The sequence below is a fragment of the Stegostoma tigrinum genome, chromosome 3, assembly GCF_030684315.1.
Source record: "Stegostoma tigrinum isolate sSteTig4 chromosome 3, sSteTig4.hap1, whole genome shotgun sequence".
Taxonomy (NCBI): Eukaryota; Metazoa; Chordata; class Chondrichthyes; order Orectolobiformes; family Stegostomatidae; genus Stegostoma; species Stegostoma tigrinum.
Genome location: NC_081356.1, coordinates 72,269,402 through 72,284,554, shown reverse-complemented (window position 1 = coordinate 72,284,554; position 15,153 = coordinate 72,269,402). Strand labels below are relative to the sequence as shown.

At 39.1% G+C, this 15,153-nt stretch overlaps 1 long non-coding RNA gene across 1 annotated transcript in view; it reads left to right on the top strand.

The window, feature by feature from the left end:
* LOC132209507 (uncharacterized) overlaps nt 1-13,614 on the top strand; it is a 53,240-nt gene extending 39,626 nt beyond the window's left edge. The window contains exon 3 of the long non-coding RNA XR_009445634.1: nt 13,523-13,614. This is a non-coding gene — a long non-coding RNA (uncharacterized LOC132209507). The remainder of the gene's footprint in view (nt 1-13,522) is intronic.
* Nucleotides 13,615-15,153: the final 1,539 nt, after the last annotated feature.

Sequence of the window (15,153 nt, the reverse complement as noted above, 5' to 3'; positions counted from 1 at the left end):
GAAAAAGATATGTCTCAGGCTTTGTAGTTGTCAAGGTTATAAGCGACAGTTTAGCTTGAAGGTTTAAAATGCACCAGCAAAACCCTAACTTCTCTGGCAAATGACTTTACAATGAGTTGACACTTGGTTTGAAATAAGACAGATGTTGGTGCAGTTTTCTTCAAGTTTGCTCTAATTCTAGGAGGTCCAATTCACCAAACTTAATCCTCTACATCAACTGAAGACTGACAGTGTGAGACAGGCCCATTTATTTTTGTAAACACTGTGACTGAATAATTTTCACTATAGTTTGATACAAGTACTTTAACTCCTTGAAGAAAGAAGTGTATGTTTTGGCTTATAGGATATTGTATCTTCGGGACACTGAATTTCAAATAATATCATGTGAATTCATCACTCTACATGTGACTTCAGCAACAGTGCAACTACAATGCAATCAAACAGTACTGCATGCCCTGAGTTAACCAGCTGTTAAATTTCCTGAGGAGCGATAGTTATCCCGATTCTGTTAGAACTAGCCTGGTGCAGAGTAGTTTTCAATCCTACGTAAGTCAAGTGTTGTGCCATTCTTATTTGTAAGAAGTAGCAGAGTGCATTCTATTTGGCTGTGTGAAGCTTACAAATAACGTTCATCAATATGTATGCTTTTCCTGCACTTTCATTTTGAGCTACATTATGATTGGGATGCAATAAGCAAACTGTAAGTCCACAAATCCTCCACTATGTTTAATCATGTATTAATATGATGTTCTGTTTACTAGGTAAAAAGTAGAAAAGGTCAGAAATAAATCCTTTTGAGGGCTTCAGATACAGAATAATTACTATTTTGTTTCTAAGTGTAATGGTTCCCTGCTACCTTAACAACAAATGTAATTAAAGCTGGAAATACATGTATATATGAGAAACTAAGCCAATGACAATCACTGTTTTAACTTCCTTTAATCATTATTGTGCACTTAGAGCCGTTAGTGTGTAATTTTTCTGATTACATTTGTTTCATGTTACTACCTATTTTTAGGTCTCAGCTATTGAACTACCAGGGCAACCAAATATAATTCCAATCAATGTTACCAAATATGGATGAAGTTAAAATATCAGTATTTCTTATTTCTAATTTAGTATTAATGCGATTCAAACATTAAATAGAGTTAGAAGGCCAGTTTACTGTTTCAGGCACTAAAGGGAGAAACTAAATCTTTGTGCACAGCCAGCATTAGCTTACAAGGATTAGATTGTCTGCCAAGTTGGCTATACGATTTGCTGCTATGGAAACAATTAAACTTTAACTTTCAAAGCTGGCTTCTCAGCCATGTTAAATGTAAGTAATGGTGACAAGAATTGCTGTGTATTTGATCCAAATTATGTTATTGTATCAGTTTTACAAGATTACCAATTACTGTGGTAAGATTGATTCAAGTCTATGCTCAATGGAAGTTGCACTTTGACTTATTCCTACTGCTGCATGGCTGTACTTCAAAAGCCAGAATTTTAGAAAATTGTCTCAATAAAAGCTACCATTAAGAAGTTTGTTTTTTTTCTGTAACTCCTCTTTCCTTGTGGAACACGTTGACCTGAGGGATATGTCTCAGTAGGTAAGTAGATGTGTTTAAGGCTGTTCCCATATTGATTGCTTTTCCACTTACTTATTCCTGAGGACAGCCTCAGTGATATATCCATTTTAAGGCCACTAATATAGCCCTTTCAATGGGCCACATTAAATTTAAAATTTAAAATTAAATAGGTACTCAAAATAACTTGCTACTGTGGTAATGAAACAGCTTTAAAATATCCACAAAGGTTTTGTAAGCATGACAAAAGTTGAATTGTTACATGACCCATTATCCTGATATGCCAAAGACTTTGATTATTATTAGGACAGTTATACTTACATGGCTCATTTCGCTCCATTACCATTTGAGATTATCTGTGTTACTTATTTAAGAAATAGTATTTTATTTTTCTCAGTATGCATTAAACAACATTGTTATAAAGATATATTTTTGTGCTTTTAGGACATTAACCATACCATGGAAGAGAGGAAGGGTGAATCGAGTGATAGTATTTTACAAGCACATCCCCTTAGTAGCTTTCTATTACCAAACAATTTAAGAAATATAGTTATGTTATCACTGACTGTAATACATAGTTCAAAGTCCAAGCATGCCAACACATTTAAAAATCGTAGTCAGGAGCAGCAATTGACCATTCAGTCCCTCAAACCTGCTCCATCATTCTATAAGATTATGGCTGATTTGGTTTATTCTACATTCCCTCCCACACTTGATAATTATTCACTCCCCCTGCCTTTCAAGAAACTATCGACCTCTTGCCATTAAAATATTAAAAGATTCTGCTTCCACCACTCTTTGGGGAAGAGAGTTCCAAAGATTTTTCATCCTCTGTGATAAAAATTTCTTCTCTGCTTTGTCTTAAATGGGTGACCCAATACTTTAAACAATGGTCCCTAGTTCTAGATTCGTCCACAAGAGGAAACTTCCTCTCTATACCCACCTTACCAAATCCCCTCAGGATGTTATATATTTCAATCAGGTTGCCTGTTACTCTTCTAAACTCCAGCAGCTACAGGTCTAGCCTGTCCAACCTTTCCTCATAAGACAAGCCACACATTCTAGATATTAGTCCAGTGAACCTCCTCTGAACTAATTCTGATGTATTTATGTCCTTCCTTAAATTACAAGACCCATTCTGTACTGAGTATTCCAGATTTGGTCTCATCAATGCTCTGTTTAACTGGCGCATAACCTCCCTACTTTTCTACTTAATTCCCTTCACAATAAATGGTAATATTGGCCACATCTCACTTCTTTTGGCTGAGTCTGAGTTGCATCATATTTTTTGAAAAGTTTTTAACTGCATGCCTGGTGTGTTCTCTTACAATATCTCACTACCTACATGGGCCTCTTTGGAATTCCTCACATCCAATTCTGGATCCATCTCACTGTGCGCCATTCCCAGAACAACTCACCAATTAGCAGATATTCCCCGAAAGACTGACATCCTTTATGCCTGCACAATCTTTAAAATGCCACAATGGACCTGGAAAAACACTGACAATCCAACATTGCCCTTCACTGGTGGCATCATGGCACAGTAGGGGAACATCACATTGGAAGCAATCGAAATTCAGACTTGAACTTTTATTTAGCAAAAGGGAACACAAAAAAAAACTCATTGCATGTTGAATTTCATCCTGATAATGTAAACCATATTTCAACAAAATTACCAAAGAATATTTTACAGCTCACAATTGTCTGCTGCTCTCATTCAAAGTGACTATAAAGAAGGGTCCTGTCTGGCTTTCAGCTAATCCCCAAGCTAAACTCTGTCTTGGACAAGGAGAAAACTTCTTCCTAATGTCTCCATCCTCCTTCCCAGAAGACTGCTCAGATTCCCTCTGATTCTCAATATCCAGCACATCGCCATGTTGCCTGCTCTAATTATGCAGTGCATAGTACACCAGGATGATACAGCACACGCTGTCTGGGCTATATTGGAGGTCCCCTCTACATGAATCCAAGCAATGGAATGGCATCTTCACAGCCCTATACTCTGTTCCACCGTGGCTTTGATTGAAGCATGGATAGTATTAAACATGCACTCCACATCAGTCAAGAGGTTGCACAATGATGTCATGAGCCATCATCACAGTAGATAGGCCTTGGCTCCCAGGAAGCAACCTTGTAAGGCACCTGGACCTTCCAATGCAAAAGTACATAAGAACACCTTCCTGCTGATAAACTCTGCCTGGTTTATTTTCTGGCCCTCTCAGTGTCGCGGGTATGCAGGTGATGGGCCCCCTGTACCTAGAGGATCCTAACTATTTTCCTAAATCCTACTGCCCAGGCTCCAGCACTGACCTTGCAATGGGAGAAGGAAATGAAGCAGCATGACTTTGCACAGATGGTATCCATCACTAACAGGTTACTCACTGTTCTCCTTTTGGTCCTTGGAAGGAGCCAATTACATGGAGGTTAGAACATGTGTCCCCTTCACAGTCACCAGGAGTAAATGGCCTCCCCACTTCTGCAGCCTGTCCAGCATCCAGCGCAGTTCTGTCACAGTGTCCAGGGCCATGAGAAATCTGCACCAATTCTAGGCCTCATTCTAAAACAGAATCAGCACAGAAAAACTCTAGGCTTCCTGTGAACTCTACACACCCTGTTAGGCTGGAGGCAGCAACTTCCCCCTGCTGTTGTTCCTTGACCTCTGTAGGAGGCTTGCTGCTACATGCTGTTGACCATGGTCCTTTTGCATCCATGTTTTCTTTCTTAGGTAGACAGTGGCAATGACCAACATCCCACCATCAACAGGATGTAAGTCACTCAGTGGAATTGACCTAAAATCAAACCAGAAGGAACAAAAGCATTTCTCAATTCACAGAACAGTCACTGGGACTATACCCTGCAGAAGTGAGCTGAGTACACTTCAGCACACAGTGAGGCACGCTTCACTCTGATAACAAGGGTCATGTCTCATCACCCATCCATATTCAGGGAAAGTGTGTGCAGCAGTTTGGTAAAGATTCTGGACTGGCTGAGTGACCACACAATGTCATCCAGAAGGCAGTGCCTGCAATGCTACCACAACTTTCCCAACACAGATTCACATCAAATGCTCAACTTCTACCGAATTGAGTACAGACACTTACATGATAGATGAGCGTGCAATGCTGTGTGCCTATCAGAGGGGCACTGGAAACCACAAAAGTAACAGTTTCCCTTCAGTTCTCACTAGTTTTTTAGTAACATTGTTGCTGCTCACTTCCATATTATTGAGGTGCCCAAGTTCAATTTGCAAGCACCAACGGCATTTAGTAAACAGCCTTTAACCAGCATCTGACTCCAAAGTACCTTCACTTTGCATGCATAACAAACGGATGTTGCAATGATTATGAATCCAGTGTAGCTGTGTTTGCAAATGGCAGCTTTGTGTTCTGTTTGCTACAATGTCAGGACATCCAGCAAATGTGGATTCTATATCTTTACTCATCAAGCTGACACTTTCTCCACCCACAGTGGGTTGTTCTAGCCATTTTTAGTATCGCTTCACATCTAAAGAAAGGAAAATGATAGCATGCATGTGCTCCTAAGATGCTGCTTGGCCTGATGTGTTCTTCCAGCCCCACACTTTGTTATCTTGGATTCTCCAGCATCTGCAGTTCCCATTATCTCTGCATGCAGATCATGCTGGACATAATTAGCACTAGGCCCAGCTAGTTGTTAGGTCCCCATCACAACTCCCCCTAACCTCCCTGACCCTATCCATGTTAATATATACCCCCAACACCATGGGCTTTTATCTCATTATGTAGCCTAACATGTGGTCCCTTATTAAACATCTTCTGAATATCTAGATATGTTACATCACTGCTTCCTCTTTATCAGTCCTGCTTATTACCACTGCAAAGAATTCTAATAAATTTGTGAGACATGATTTTTGTTCCATAAAGCCATGCTGACTCTCCTTGATCATATTATGCATTCTGAAGGTGCTGCTTTTGCATCCTTCACAATAGACTTAACATTTTCCAAAGAACAGACATTAAGCCTATTGTTAAAGGATTTTTGTCTCTTTCCTTTTTCGATAGATATGTTACATTGGCCATTTTCCAGAATCAAAGGATTCTTGGAAGATAACTACCAGTCTATCCACTATCTTTGCAGCTACTTCCTTTAATACCCCATGATGCATCCCATCAGGCCCAGGGACGTATTCGTCTTTAGCCCCGTTAGTTTCCCAAGTAATTTTTCTCTTTTAATGATGGCTATTGCATTTGTTTCCTCTCCTGTTTTTTCCACTTGAGTATGTAATATTTTTGGAACTGGGCAGCTGGTTTTCCCAGATGTAGGGCTTGATAAATGGTTTGAGCAATGTGTTGAGAGTGCCATTTTATAACACGGCTGACTTCATGAACAGACAAGGATTCAATCCCATAAAGGTGAAAGCCATCTGTGATCATTAGTACCACATGCGCACCAGGAACGTGGGAGCTGCCATGATGCCTTTATCCATAAGAGCTCCTGCGTTACTACTTCATTTGAAGGGCTGAATGCCTTCCAACAACAAATACTGGGACACAAGGGCCAATGTCTCTTGTGTGGCTGATCTCTCTGTTACATAATCCCCTGCCTGAAACTGAGAGTAGACAAAATGTTGCCAATTCTTCAATCAGGGCCATTATTGAGCAAATGATAGGTCTCCTGAGGATGAAGTTCAGATGCTTGGAACAGCCTTTGGATCCCTTGAAATATAATCTAGATAGAGCGCACAACTTAATTCCTGCATGCTGCATGGTGCGCAACTGCAGTAGTCATCCATAACCATCAAAAGAAAAGGAGAAATATTCTCAAGACAGGATATGATGGATGCAGAAGCAGACTTCACAGGAGGAGAATGAGAACATTGAGCAGGAGAAGAACCACCTTCTCTATGACGGAACCCAGTAGCATCAGAAGCAACAAGCCAGACAAGACTTAAGCCCAGTAAATGTGAGCTGGGTGCAGTAATCAGTCATTGACTGTAAATTTATTGTTGATTGAAAGACAAGCAGTCTTTGACTGTTCCCATAAACAAATGCAACATTTCTTTATTTTCTTTTTATCTTTGCTTTCACTGTAACTGAATTAAAGTGAGGATTTTCAACAGTTTGAAAGGTTTGCAGTGTGTGATGCTCCCATATTGAACATGAAATTCTTTTACTGTACAGTAGATGTTAGGGAAAGAGTAGTACAACCTTAGACGTGGAGCCAAATATGGCTAACCCCAGTAGTTTGATTCTTAGAGCTAATGTTAGAATGATCCTGTCAGGCCCTGCTTAGTTATGGTCCTTTAAGCAAAGTGTTGGGTTGGCGTTGAAGTATCTTGATAGCTGGCTGCACAATTTTTCATCACAGTTTTCCAGTCATCCATAACTATCAAACAGCAGTCGTGCTTTAGCAGAGGGAGAGAATGCAAATCTTGCATCGGAATGGTGACCCAACTTCCTCGTCTAACAAAGCCCTCAAAATCACAGGAAGGGTTGGTGTAAATCAAGCAGCATCGCACTGGCAGAGGCAACCGCAACAAAAGCTTGTCAATACAAAGTAAGCACTGGAGACAGATCACTCAGTCCCTTTGAGGAACCACGAAATGACAACAAAGTTGCATCTTCCACTAAAGTAGCACTTGGGAAAAAAAGGTAGTAAAAGTCACGCAGAGCAGAAAGCATTAATGAGGGATATGTATGTGACAGACAAATAAAATGATGCACCTTTTTTGATATTTTTGGTTCTGATTTGACAGCCGAATGAAATGTTGGTGTTGGCAGAACGTTGAGATGGTAATGAACATTCAGTTGATTTGACCCAGCATGATATGGGATGAGGGCAGAAAGACTGTTTGTGAAAATATTTAAGGACGTCCTTTGTCTGTAGTTCCTGTTATTATTACACCTAAAGCTATTGCCAAGCACGAGCACTGATTCTTCCTCTTGCTTCACCAAATCTAGGACAGGTCCAGTAGAATGCCCACACTTAGCATTAGAGCCAGAGGGGAGTAGGGAAGTGGTGACAGGTAAAATGCTACCACAGAAGAGGTGTGCACTAAAGGATTGCTGACACAACAGGAAGAAAATAACATTGGACATTTTACTTAGTTCACTTAGTTGAGTTAAAACTACAGTTAAAGCTTTTTTGTTACAAATATGGCAAGCTTGTTTTAAAAAAGTGAAGTTCATGAAAAAAGAGTAAGTTGTACAGCCTATTGAGCCTGCTCCACTTTCAGTAAGATCACGACTAATCATTTACCTAAACTTCACTTTCCTACCTGCTCTCAATGTCCCTTGGTTCCCTGACAGACAAAAATTTCATCTACCTCAACCTTAAATGTGCTCAACAGTGAAGCATTCAGGACTCTCTGGGGCAGAGAATTCCAAAGATTCACAACATTTTGAGTGAAAATATTTCTCCTTTTCTTTTTCTGAAAGGATCAGCTAGTTATTCAATGACAGTGCCCTCTCTTGTTCTAGATTGCCCAGTCAGAGGAAATAACTTCTCAGCATTTAGAGAGAGTTTGGACTTAATTAACTCAGCCTACCAACACAGGATAACCCTCTCCTCCCAGGAATTAACCAAGGAAATCTTCGCTGTCATTTTTCCTTCATGAGATATGAAGGCCAAAAATCTGTTCCATACCCGAGGTGCGATCTCTCCAAATCAATAAATAATTGTAGTCAGAATAACTTATTCCCATACTCCAGTTGTAGTTGCCATTTATCAGTTCATCCACAATGTTGAGTAAATCTCATGTAAATGAGCATGGGATGCTTCATTATTTGAGGAAATGCCTATTAAGCTGAACAGTGTGCAAGCATCATTAACAACTCCTTTTATGTTGGAAGAAAGATCATTGAGAAAACAATTGAAGATTGATTGATATGATACCAATGCAAATAGCTTTCTTTTGACTTCTCCCTTTATTTTTCTATGAGTCTATACTTCTCCAGTCTGACTAATTAAGTGGGTCCAATCAAAGTTTGTACTTTTCTGGAAGTATTTAGTAGAGGAACAAACTACTTCAACTCTGGTTTCCAGCATCTCTCTCTTGCTATTTCTGTTGTATGTAATTTTATCTTGCTCTATTTTATCAATCCTATTATGTCAATTGGCCATCCGTAAGTTTTTCCTTTGCATCCTGTTCGTCCTCCTTTCTGCATCAGATGACGTTGAGACCTGAAGGGTCATCTTACAGTTTCATATGCTGGCGTGGAGTCTTGTTTGTCAGTAATACACCAGAAAATCATTGTTCTTTTTCCACATATTTTTAAAATGCAGTGCTGGTAGGTGAATCATCATCTGGCAATTTGTAAAATTACTCATTTCATAAACATCTAATTTAACTTGTTACTTTCCATAATCTCAAAACCTCAGGTCCATCCTGTAATCTGTAAGGTTTCAAAACCAGGCACTGGGTCCAGTGACACAATATTTGCTGACTCACGTTACTGCTATTAGACTTGGCTTCTCCTTGAATTTTCTTATAACTTAAAAAACAACACACATATCATTTTTCCATTGGACCTTTATAAACATACACGGAAAATAAACAATAAATTGGCCTAAAGTCTTTAGAGAGCTTATTCAACTTCGGCATAAAGTGTTGTACAGCAATTTGTTGCGGTCTACGTTTGACAGAACAGATCAACAACAGCATTCTGTACATGTTTACACGAGAACAAATTGATATCAGCAGCATGTTTGAGGGAGTTCATAAGGTCCCTTATGCTTTTTCTGAAACATTTTCAAAGACAGCTGTATAAACGACTGTCTTCAGAGTGACAGGAAGTTTTAGTCTTTCTTTCCCCAGAGACACTCTGTATCTGAACAAGTCAAAAACCCTTGACGAAAGCAAACAGGGGAATAGTTTTCTCCAACCTTATTGTTGCCTACTTCAGCAAAGGTAATGGTGCTCTGATGAATCAGGAAATTTAGCTTGAGGATCCTTTTTATACCTCTTCAATATGTGTAATACATTGCATCTGTTAGTATATCTTGATTCTTTTTACTAATTCACATTTATATGTGACAACTGTGCATTTTATAGCCTCTTGAAGCAGATCTGGTGTCTGGAAATTTTACTGTTGAAAATTTTCAGAATGTGTTTTGCAGACCAATCCTAGCTAGACTTCTTTGTTCAATACTGCAAAAAAGTAACTACTAAAACCATGTGTTTTTTTCCAAAGGTTGCAGCCATACATTTCCGAAATAGTGCTGTCAGAACATGTCAATTTTTTTGAGGTTGAATACTTTACACTTTCAATTTGATGTTTCCACTCTGTAGTGTGACTACCATGACTTGTATAAATTTCTTGATCACCCAAGCATCACATTATCCCCAATTAATACTGGATACTTTTCATGAGAGGAGGAAACAAGGAAGAATTATATAAATAAATAATTGATAGGCAAGGATATCAGTGTGTAAGATTGGCTGACTAGCTAAACTATCAGCTTCCCTGTAATTTATCACTGAGCTTCCATTATTCTCTATGAGAATAATAGATTGAAATGCATATCTGTATGTTACTGATTCAAGACCAGTAGGAAAAAGTTAATATTTTGCTGGATTTCATTATTGCTTCAATTACTTATATCTGGCAAGAAGCAATCAGCACTTAATAGTAAAAGTGCAACTGCAGCAATTTCTTAATTGAGCTATGTGACTGAAGGGTTATAACTCCTCATACCTGCACATCTGTATTTTGTATACTGCTCATATCTGGTGATTTGGTGAGCCTTTGTTCCAGAGAAATCTCCACGCTTTATATTAATTGGCAAATTTTAACCTACTCATGATTGAAATCATTTGTATAATTTCATCAAAGAAAAGTATCTGTAGGGCTGACAAATACTTCATTATTATAAATTCTTTATGTTGTCATGCGTACTCCATTGTGGGAGTGCAGTTCAAAAACCTTTAAGATGTCTGCCTTCTTATAGCAACATCTTAGGTACAAATACAATTCTTGGATTCTGCAGAGGAATAAAAGTAGTTGCATTAGTTATAGAGTTGAAAAATATGTTCAATATAGGACATAATTAAATGGTTGACATTACAGTAAGGTAGGAAATGTCAAATAGACATTACAGTGTAACAGCTCAGCGTAGGGCCTCTGCATGTGGTCTCACCACCCGTGCCAGACCCCAGCCCAACAGTTGTCCCCACTCCGCACCAAGCTCCATACCGGCACCCATTACAATTCCAACTTACTGCTCCACAGACCAGCATATATTTTACCCCAATTCTGAGGAAGGGGCACAGGACCCAAAGCATTAACTCTGTTTTCTCCTTCACATATTCCAGACCTGCTGAGCTTTTCCAGCTACTTTGTTTTTGTTCCATATATTTTACCTCAGTAGTTTTCTAAATCTTCAGTCAGTGCCTCAATTTCATGCTACCTGTGAGGACTGGGGCTTAGTTTTAAAATTGTGATTGTGATTCTCTGATCCAAATGTAAATGTAAACCTGCTAAGATTTTCTTTTTGTTTTACTTAGCTAATAGCTCTATGGTAAGGAGTTGAACAGGGTCCAAAGTTTTATCTTAAAAGGAGGGTAGAAAAATTGGAGAAAGAAGCATCTATGGCCCACCAAGTTACTCACTTCTTTTGTGGCATTTCAGAAGCTTATGAACAAATGCCTACCCATCAACTTTATGAATGTTAATGCATAACATGTGAATGCGTAAGCAATCAAAAGGTAGACTTTTGCCTGTGCTGCCAGGGTGTAAAGTATTGTCTGAATAACTTGGAAGGTAATGATGAAGCCCACCCGACTTTCTTGCTATTAATTCAATTTGAATGGGAAACTAGACATGCATTCTTTCAGATGAGTGACTTTTCTCACTCCATCATCGCCCCTCTGTGCCTCACCTACAAATGAAGCTTTTAATGTCCAGACTATTAAGAGGAAAAAGTGCGTCACAGATATCTTTTTAAAAAATTACCATTCTCAAAAGCAACAACAGTTGAAACAATTGAAATTCCATTCTGAAAGTTATTAATATTTTTCTACTCTGTTGAATTTGTCAGTCTAATTGTTACATAAACTCTGTAATATCCAGCATGAAAACAGTCTCTTTGGTCCACCATGCTGCATTCTAATTAGGTTTTGCTTACTTGCAGTTTTTTTTGTTGCTTATAGAATGGAAACAAATTACAGTGGACTTTCTCACGATCTTCACATTGTTGATATAGTCTGTTGTGTGCAATGCTTCAGAAGTCTTCGCATTCCTCATCGTAAGCCTTCACGGTTAGTTTTATCATTAACTGGTGTACTGAAACTTAAATGTACAAAATAGTTTAGAATTTAGCATTACATTTCCTTGAGAAATTACAGCTCTTTAAAATATTTTTCATGAGATGTAAGCACTGCTAACCAGCCCAGCATTCATTGCCCATTGTTAATGCTCCTTCAGAAGACGGTGGTAAGATGCTTTCTTGAACCGCTGCTATTTGTTGTAGATGTATTCACAGTGCTATTTAGGAAATGAGTTCCAGCATTTGATCCAGTGACAGGTAAAGAACCGTGATGCGGTTCCATGTCAGGATGGCGTGTTGCTTGGATCTGAACTTGGAGGCGTTGGTAGTCTCATGTATCTACTGCCCTTGTCCTTCTAGGTGGTAGAAGTTTTGGGTTTGGAAGATACTGTCAAAGGAAGCTAGGCAAGTTGATGCATTGAATCCTTTGCAGTATACACTGCAGCTACTGTGCACAGGTGGTAAATTGAATGAATGTGAATGATGGATCATACAATGAGCATGTGGTCTGCTTTGTCCTGAATGCAGTTAAGCTTCTTGACTATTATTGGACCTGCACTCATCTAAGCAGTTGGAGAGTATTCTTTCCAATTCCTGATTTCTGCTTGTAGATGGTTGGCAAGCAGTGGGGAATCAGGAGGTGACTCACCAAATATTCCCTTCCTCTGATCTAATCTTTTCGCTATTGCATTTATTTGTGAGCTTGATCCAGCTCAGTTTCTGGTCAATGGTCACCCAAAATAATAGAGATTTCTGTCATAACCATATCGATGAAGTTTCCATACAAGATGATTATATTTTCTCTTGTTGGAGATGGACATTGCCTGCCACTTTATAGTACAAATATTACCCAAAGCTTAACAGCCTATGTATGAATATTATTCGAACGTTGCTGCACATGGATATAGGCACTTACATATTGGAGGAGTCATAAATGGTACTGACCAATGTGCAATCATCAGCAAATATCTCCACTTCTGACATTTATTTTGAAGAGAAGTTAACTGATGAATCATCTGAAGTTGGTTGGGTTTAGAACACTATTCCAAGAAATACTTGTATTGATGTCCTAGGTCTGCAATGATTGGCTTCCAACAACCACAGCCATTTCCTTTTGTTTTTGGTCTGAAACCACCCAAGTGGAGATTTATTTCCTAATTCCTATTAACACAAATTTACCTAGACCTTCTTGATACCACAGTTGGAAAAATGCTACCATGTTATCAGCACAGTCACTCTCAACTCATCTCTTGTGTTCAGTTCATTTTATTCTTTCTTGGATCAAAGCTGCAATGTTGTCAGAGTCCGATTGTCAAGGGCAGGACCCAAAATGAATATTGATGAGCAGGTTATAGCTGTTCAGGTATCACTTCACAGCTTTATCAATGATGCCTTCCATCACTTTTTTTGGGTCTGAGAGTAGACTGACATGGTGATACTCGGCCAATTTGGAGTCAATACAGCGTGGAGCTGGACCCTTCATCAGGATCAGTACAGGCTCAAAACATTGATTTTCCTGTCCCTCTGATGCTACCTGACCTGCTGTGTTCCTCCAGCTCTACATTGCATTGACTCTGACTCCAGCATCTGCGGTTCTTGCTATCTCCTCGGCCAAAATGGATTTGTTTTGCTTTTTGTGGGTAGGACATATTGTTATGTAAGCGCCAGTCTTGTAGCTACATAACATTCATGTCTCTTTTTTGTGACAGCTGTGGGATTCTCACTGCCAACCGATGCTCCAGGCTGTCATAAAAAGCCAGAGATATTGGAAGAACAAAAAGAAAAGTCAAATTGGAACTATGACAACTCCAGGTTATCAGTGAAAGAAGGAATTGGTCATTTGAGTAAATTCTTTTAATAAAAATGATTTTGATTTGTTTCTATAATATATGTTGAATACCAAACAACTTTATAACTTCTTGGTACAAGCTATATAATGCCTATATCTTAGTTCTCCTTCTTTTTCAGAGAAGTTAATCTCTAATTTCAATGTGAAATTCCTTAATAATTTAATGTACTACAATAATAGTTAGAAATCAACAGACAATTATGTTAGTTGCTCTACTCATTGTTTTTGTGAAACTGATTTTGATTCTTGTGCTGTCATCTATGACTTTGAATTCAGATAAGACCATCTGAATTAGGTCCTGCTATTAAATTCAGAATGTAGAATTATTTTTATGCTTTTCATCATTTTGCATTGCACGTTCAACAGGTTAACTGGTATGAAAAAGAGTCATCATGTTACCACAGTGGGTATTCCATCATATTTCACATTTGTAAAACATATATAATGTCTATCTTCTAATGTACCAAATAAGTAAGACCAAGGCCTTTTTGACAATTCTTGGGCTCTTCCCAGATTCTGAATGTGTTTAACAAAAAAGCTCTGTAATTGTGTACTTACTCATGTGAAACCGTTTACTTGCTGGACGTTGGTTGAAACAACATTCTGATGGCGAGACACTTTGATTAGAATCTTCTTCAGGTACAGAGGCAGTCTAACCCACTGACCAAAATCCAGTGAGACCCCCTCACTCCTCGAATTGGAAAGGTCCACTGAACCATAAGTCAACCAAGCAGTGGTGAGGCTACCATTAGCCTTCCCTAGAATCAAGACTCTGGAGTAGAATTCAGCTGAGCAAGAAGTACCAGCCAAACAGTGGCTGGCAACTCTTGTGGTTAGCAACACCATGTGAGACAATGTAGTTGACGGAGGAAGAGCACCGACCCAAGTCCCAGAACCAAGGAGCAAACAAAGTAAGTGATACTGGGGTGGGAGGGTTATGAGCTGTAGGTTGGAGGGAGATGTGTGCACCAGGGCAAGCAGCACAGGCAGGCTTGTGTTTCTCAGTGACTCCCCCTCCGCAATGTACAGTGCCTCAATCAGGCACTGAATGCTGTTAATCAAGTTCCCTCATTCCTCACTCCAAGGTAACATTGCCTGCATAATTTTATCCACTGTGCATGTTGCATAGTGACAGATCTGCCTGTGGCTATCTTAATCCCACCAGTAACAGGATGACACTTTTAAATGGGTATTAATTTCCCTGGGACATAATTCCAGCAGACGCAAGATGTCAAGATTCAAGTATGCCATTACCCTGTTTAGTTAAATGCCCCTTCCTGTTCTAAGGTTACAGATAGCAAGACCATAAGATTCTGCCCATCAATTCTGCTCCACTTTTATTAAATGTACCACGGCTGAGGACTCTGGAGGATAACTTCCAACTCGGCTCCATCATCAGTCTTTCCTTCCACGGGTTTTTTTTAACTGTTTTAATTACTGGAAAAGGCTGGTCAGAATTCTAACGAATTGACGATTATAAATCACAGCTGT